We start from the raw sequence: 4971 nt of genomic DNA, 5'->3' as shown, positions 1-4971 counted from the left end.
CTATGATTATTTTAAGATGTTAACTTTAGGGAGAGCTGTGTAAAGGATATACAGGAACTTTTTGTAATACTTCAGTAAATCTAAAATTCTTTGAAAATAAAAGCTTTTTCTTTTTGATACAGTCTTGGACCCCCAGAGCTACACTCAGTAATTCTGTGGTGGGGCTCTAGAGAATAAGCGTTTTGTAATAAGCATCCAGATGCTAATGATGTTTAGGACAACACTGCTTTAGAGAAATGGTTGTGTTACTTGTTATTTTCTGTTCTTTCACCTATCATTGGAATTTCCTTGCAATAAACACAAGAAAAGTTGTTGGCTATTTCAAGGCAGTTTTATTTTTTGGCTTTATTCAGTGTCCTTAGCAATCATTAGTTTTACCTTAGGCTGATATTTAAGGATATCTTCCTTTTAATAGGCGTTCTGATGGCATAGTGCCTAAGGCATTGACTGCTAACCAGAAGACTGGCGGTTCAAACCCACCAGCCAGTCCTCGGAAGGAAGACTGCGCAATCTACTTCCGTAGTGATACTGCCTCAGAAACCCAAGGAGGGCCGATCAGGATAGACTACGAGTTGGGTTTGAGACTACGAGTCGGGATTGCATCGATGACAGTGAGCTTCCTTTTAATATCTTAGGGAGCCCCCATTGCAAAGAAGTTAAAGCATTTGGTTGCTAACTGAAAGGTCAGCAATTCAAACCCACCAGCCACTTTGTGGAAGAAAGACGTGGCTCTGTAAAAAGTTACAGCCTTGGAAATCCTATGGGGCAGTTCTACTCTGTCCTACATTCTATGAGTTGGAATTGACCCAATGACAGCAGGGTTTTGGGTTCCATTTAAAAAAATGCATGAACCAATCCCTGACTTCAATTTTCTATCCTTGGTTCCCTTATTATGTTATTTACATATAATAAAAAGCCTTAATCATTTTAGCTTAGATACCAGTAAATTTAAAGATAAGTTAAATGCCAAGAGGTGACCAAGTGACTCTGGTAAAACATTACACAGTTTATTAACAACAACAAAAACTGCCATCAAGTCTACTGACTTACTGCAACCCCTCCTTGGGTTTCCAAGGCAGTATCTCTACAGAAGTAGATTGCCCTATCTACTGGTTAGCAGTCAAATGCCTTAGGCACTTACCATCAGAGCTCCCACACAGTTTATTACTAACTCTCACTCTCCACTCTTCCTTTCTTCCTTTGTAACAAACTCCTTAATTTCTAGTGCAGCACATGGCCACTCAGATTCAGGCCAGTTTGAAATTCAAAGACTGAATTTTTAAGACATGGGTGTACGGGAACGTTATAACTGAACAGGAAAAATTACGGGTCAAAGCCCTGGTATGGGAGACTCAGAAGAGGTGTAATGAGCCCATTCCAGAGCCTGATGCCTGAGACTGGATTACTGGCAGGACTGTGGGTAATGACACCCATTCAAAGCAACACAGTTGGCCACCATCTTTGAGCTGGGGACTACTTTTTCAAACTCTACTGGTCAAGAGATTTGATTGCTACCCAACATGCATGTTGTCCTTGTTTTCTAGCCACACTCAGCCACCTATAGGACAAAGCAGAACTGGCCCATACATAGGCCATATCTTTCTCCCATGGACCAGCCGGTGGGTTCCAACTGCCAATCTTTCAGTTCACAACTGAGCACTTTAACCACTATGCTACCAGGGCTCCTAGTTTTCTAAGAGGAAGATTAACTTTCAGCAGGGCTTTGAGCTGTAATTTTTCCTTTTCCAGGTCATTCCAGTTTCACTTCATCAGCCATGACTGAACCAGGGAGAACTGGTTCGAAGCCCTGCTCAGAATATATTTCCCAACTTTCCCTCAACTGTGTTATTTTTAGAAGCCTACATTCTAGCTCTGGTAGAGTAGTGCTTAAGGCACCTGACTGCTAACCAGAAGGCTGGCGGTTCAAACACCCACCAGACCAGCCACTCCTCGGAAGGAAGGTTGGGCAATCTACTTCCTTAGTGATATTGCCTCGGAAACCCAAGGACAGCACATAACAACAACAACAACACATTCTAGCTAGAAGGAAGTAGGCAGAAAGAGACTGCAACTTCTAAAAACTTCCTTAAAGGGAAGAGACATGCTTATTTTCTACCTGTGGGAATGTGATCACCAAAAGGCTGATTTGCTAGTGACCCTGTAGAAGAGGGCAATTTTGTCTTCAAGCTGGACTCTAAAGAAACATTTCCCCAAGTATCATTTGCATACTCCTGTTCACACTTAAGATTTTAGGTAGTTCCCAGATGTACTTAAAAAAAGTATTTGTTAACATTAAATTCAATGGGTTTATATGTACTGATAGCACTCCATTTTGCAAGTTCAGACCTCACTGCCTGGGAGAAGGGCCATTAAAAAGGAAGGAGTTTTTTGAGGGGCAAGAATGAAAGAAGAGAAGCTCATCAGAACATCACATCATTATTGCTGTTGTTGTTATGGACTGTCGAGTCGGCCCCGACTCATAGCAACCCCTCCTTGGGTTTCTGAGGCAGTATCACTATGGAAGTAGATTGCCCAACCTTCCTTCCAAGGAGTGGCTGATGGGTTTGAACTGCCAGCCTTCTGATTAGGGGTCAAGTGTCTTAGGCACTACACTACCAGAGCTACTATCATTAGGGAGTATTTTATAGCAGTGAGAGTACAAGTTAAGGAGCTTTAGTAGTGTACAGGTTAAGGAACTTGGATGACCAAAAGGTCAGTGGTTCGAACCCACCAGCTGCTCTGCGGAAGAAAGATGGGACAGTTTACCTCAGTAAAGATTTACAGCCTTGGAAACCTAATGGGGATTAGTTTCAGTTGGAAACAACTCCATGGTCTGTGAGTTTGGTCTGGTTTAGAAAGCACAAGTTCCGGATCCAAACTGCTCAAATCCTGGGAAAGTTTTTTAACCTCATTGTGTCAGTTTTTATAATAGCACTTAACAACACAAGAATGCTATGATTAAATGATAATTACAATGCCTGACATATAATAAGTAGTCAATAAATACAAACTATAACTATTATTCTGGGAATCACCCAACACAGGAACTAGCTGTGTACAGCCACAATTTGTTGAAAGCTCACTCTATGCCAGGAATTGTATATATATGACCTTACTTTACTCTTGAAGAAACTGGCTTAGAAAGGTTTGTGACTTCCCCAAGGTTATACAACTACAGTCCAGATTCTAGGCCAGTTAGAATTCAAACACAGATTGGTTGGATTCCAAAGCAATGCTTTTCACTAAAATAGTTAAAATTAAAGACAAGGTCTGCAAGATTTCATAAACTTCCTCTTGTATACTTTCTCTCAATCTCCCCACCTTCACTCTCTGTAGCATGTAGCAGCAAACTAATCTAAAAAATGTACATGGAAGATGGCGAAACTGAACAGATTGAGAGCAAACCAGGAGGTGTCCTGGGAAATGGTAACGATGCTCAGCACTAAAGAAATCAGGGGAGTCTCTAGGACACAAAAAGCACTGAGCATGAGAGCATGAGAGCTCCGCGGTGGAGATCCCTCTTGGGGATTTATATATAAATGTGGCCGCACAACAAAGTTTCACCTTTAGTATTCAGTGCTCCTAAAAATACTGTTGCATCGTAAATCACAAGGTTAATCCTATAATTTTATAAAGGATAAAATTACTGAATTATTTTTTGTTATTTAAATTATTTTCTTAATGGAGTCCCTGATGTCACACCGCTAAGGCAAGGAATCTTTGCCTCTACTGAGAATGTATTATTTCAACATAAATGTCAATATGCTGCAAATTGGCTTCCTTTGGTTTTGTCAATTTGTAGAAAAGTAACTGCGAATTTCTATTGAAAGTCTACCCTTTTCCCGTTAGGAGAGAAAATGTCCTGTAACTATTGTGCATATCTTTGCCAAAGCAACTTTATCTAGTCATAAAAATGAACTTAACTTAATGGAAAAAGAACAAAGTCAAAACAGAAGCCCACGACTAGGTGGCAAAGCTTTGACTCTAGATATTACGGATCCATCCAGTTCACGGGTGTGGGAAGAACAAACACTGGCCAATACACTTTCTATTTCACAGGTGATCACTTCTCACCCACCCTCTTTCGCTGACTGCCCAGCAACCCAGTTCCGAGGGTGGCTGACTCACCACAATTGCCCACACATCCATTGCCCCGCGAGTCTCATGCGATCCTCGCTCACCCGGCTGCGGGCACTTTGCGGCCTCCTCTAGTCCTCCGCCCCCCCCCCCCCCCCCCCCCGCACCTTCAGCTGGGCTCCACAATCTCCTGCAGATGACGGCTCACGCCCAGGCCTTCATCCTCTCCAGAGTGCGACAGAATCTGGCCGACCCCTCACCCCAACTCCCCGCCGTGGCTGCCATCCTGCGCGAGCCCAGCTGTATTCCGGTGAGGTGAACTCTAGGTAATCTATAGCAGCACCCCTGAAGTTGGGACACTCCTAAGGTTGGCACTCCTAGATGCACATGCGCACTACCTTCCCAGCGCATGCGCCCCGGGGCCGAACCCGCGTGTCCCGTTTCGGTGACGTGCCTATGCGGAGGCGGAGCCAAGGTCGGTGGCGGGAGGGTGGGGGAGGAAGAGCGAGGTGAGCGCGAACGTCAGAATGGAGAGCGGAAGGTCAGGGCGACTCGGAGCGGAAGTGAGACTAGGGAGTCTGTCCGCCATTGTGGACCGGAGAAGCGGAGAGCAAGAGGGAGAAGAGGAGCGTGCATAGAAAAAAGACGGTCCCCTTCCGCCGACTCCCGAGTGCGAGTCCCTGTTTCTGGTTTCTTAGCGAGAGGCCGCAGCGGCAGCGCCTGGAATACTCTCGGCCGGGGCGGCAGCCAACTGCTGTGAGTGCACGGGGAGAGGCCCAGGCGGCGGCGGCGGCGGCGGCGGCAGCGGCAGCAGCGGCGGCGGCAGCAGCGGCGGCGGCGGCGGCGGCAGCGGCAGCAGCAGCTCCAGTAGCAGCTCTCGGGTTGCGGTGAAGA

Source organism: Orycteropus afer, unplaced genomic scaffold (genome assembly GCF_000298275.1).
Source record: "Orycteropus afer afer isolate SDZICR_OR568_19922 unplaced genomic scaffold, OryAfe1.0 scaffold00060, whole genome shotgun sequence".
In the NCBI taxonomy this organism is placed as follows: domain Eukaryota; kingdom Metazoa; phylum Chordata; class Mammalia; order Tubulidentata; family Orycteropodidae; genus Orycteropus; species Orycteropus afer.
This window is presented reverse-complemented; position numbering follows the sequence as displayed.